The 1,430-nt window shown below is 63.3% G+C and overlaps 1 pseudogene; it reads right to left on the reverse strand.

Moving 5' to 3' along the window:
• Positions 1-12: 12 nt before the first annotated feature.
• On the reverse strand, positions 13-1,384 carry LOC123178116 (pentatricopeptide repeat-containing protein At2g36240-like; annotated as a pseudogene).
• Between the last annotated feature and the right edge of the window lie 46 nt (positions 1,385-1,430).

A 1,430-nucleotide genomic window follows, 5' to 3' on the forward strand; every position in this document is an offset into this window, starting at 1 on the left:
CATGCTATAAGTCACACCATCAGCCTGAAAACCCTCCTCCTTAGCCAGAATCCTCAGCTTGTTTGCATCAGAAGTCCGCCAGCTTCACAAAGTGCCTCGAAGATACAGTTACAAGATATGGTATCTGGTACAATCCCCTCCCCAACCATCCTTCCCATCAATCGGCACACATCATCCAGCTTCCCCGCCTTCATCAAGCAATCCAGAACTGTTATGCCAGCAGGGACACTTAAGCAGCATACCCCGTTCCTCTCCAATACCATCTCCACTATTTCCACTGCTTTGTCCACCCTTCCAACATGGCATAGGGATTCAACCAGATCCAAGCAATCAAACCCTTCCGGCACCACCGCATCCACCAAAAACTCTGCAAACACCTCTGATGCCTTCAAAGCGTCGCCTCCACCGCACAACCCACCTATCAAAATCTCCATGGAAGCAACCGACAGCCCGGCTCCAAGCTGCAGCATCTCGTGAGCAACCTTAAGGCCTTCCTTGTACCTTCCTTCTCTGAAGAACCCGCGCATAAGAGTATTGAAGCTCACACCAGTCGGCGCACAGCTCCGGCGCTGCATCTCCTCGAACCACCGCATGGCGGCATCGACGCCTTCGACACGGCAGGAGCTGTTGATGAGTATGTTGAAGGTGTAGGCATCAGGGGAGAGGCGGTGGACGTTGGTCATCTCGCCATAGAAGCGGATGGCGTCGTCGTGGCGGTGGAGACGGGCCAGGGCGTGGAGGATGATGTTGTAAAACTCGGCGGGGAGGGGCGAGTCCGCGGCGCGGCGGAGGGACGCGAGGGCTTCGGACGCCGCAGGGATGTCGCCGGAGGAGGCGAAGGCGAGGATGGCCTTGCGGAAGGTGGGGAGGAGGTCGGGGCAGGCGAAGATGGAGTCGTCGGCGCAGGGGCAGGGCCGGGAGAGGACGAGCTGGAGGAGGCGCCGCAGCGAGGGGAGGCGGCGGGAGGCCGCGAGGCGCACGGCGAGGAGGCCGGTGAGGCGGTGGTCGGGGCGGAAGGCCGAGGAGGCGTCGGCGGCCGCGAGGAGGAGGTGGAGGTCGAGCGGCGCGAGGCGCGGGTGGTGCCGCGCGCGGCGCAGGAGGCGGAGGAGCGCCGCGGGGGAGGAGGCGTGCGCGGCGGGGAGAGCCGGGAGGGGGCTCGGCGGCGAGAGGTGGGAGACGGCGAGCGGGAGGAGCGGCAGGGAGGGGTCGAGGGGGATGGAGGCGGGCGAGGTGGAGATTTCGGGGGTCTCCTCTAGGATTTCGATCTCCGGCGAGATGAGGCGCTGGTGTTTGGAGATGATGGAGGGGAGCTTCCGCGCCAGGCGGCGGGAGGCGGCCATCGCCGGCTGCGGAAGAGAAGGGGGAGGGAATCTGAGGAGTGCGTGGCCGGGTCATGGGCTTAGCCCACAGGCAGAAATGGATATGTTTTC

Source organism: Triticum aestivum, unplaced genomic scaffold (assembly GCF_018294505.1).
Source record: "Triticum aestivum cultivar Chinese Spring unplaced genomic scaffold, IWGSC CS RefSeq v2.1 scaffold42731, whole genome shotgun sequence".
Classification (NCBI taxonomy): Eukaryota; Viridiplantae; Streptophyta; class Magnoliopsida; order Poales; family Poaceae; genus Triticum; species Triticum aestivum.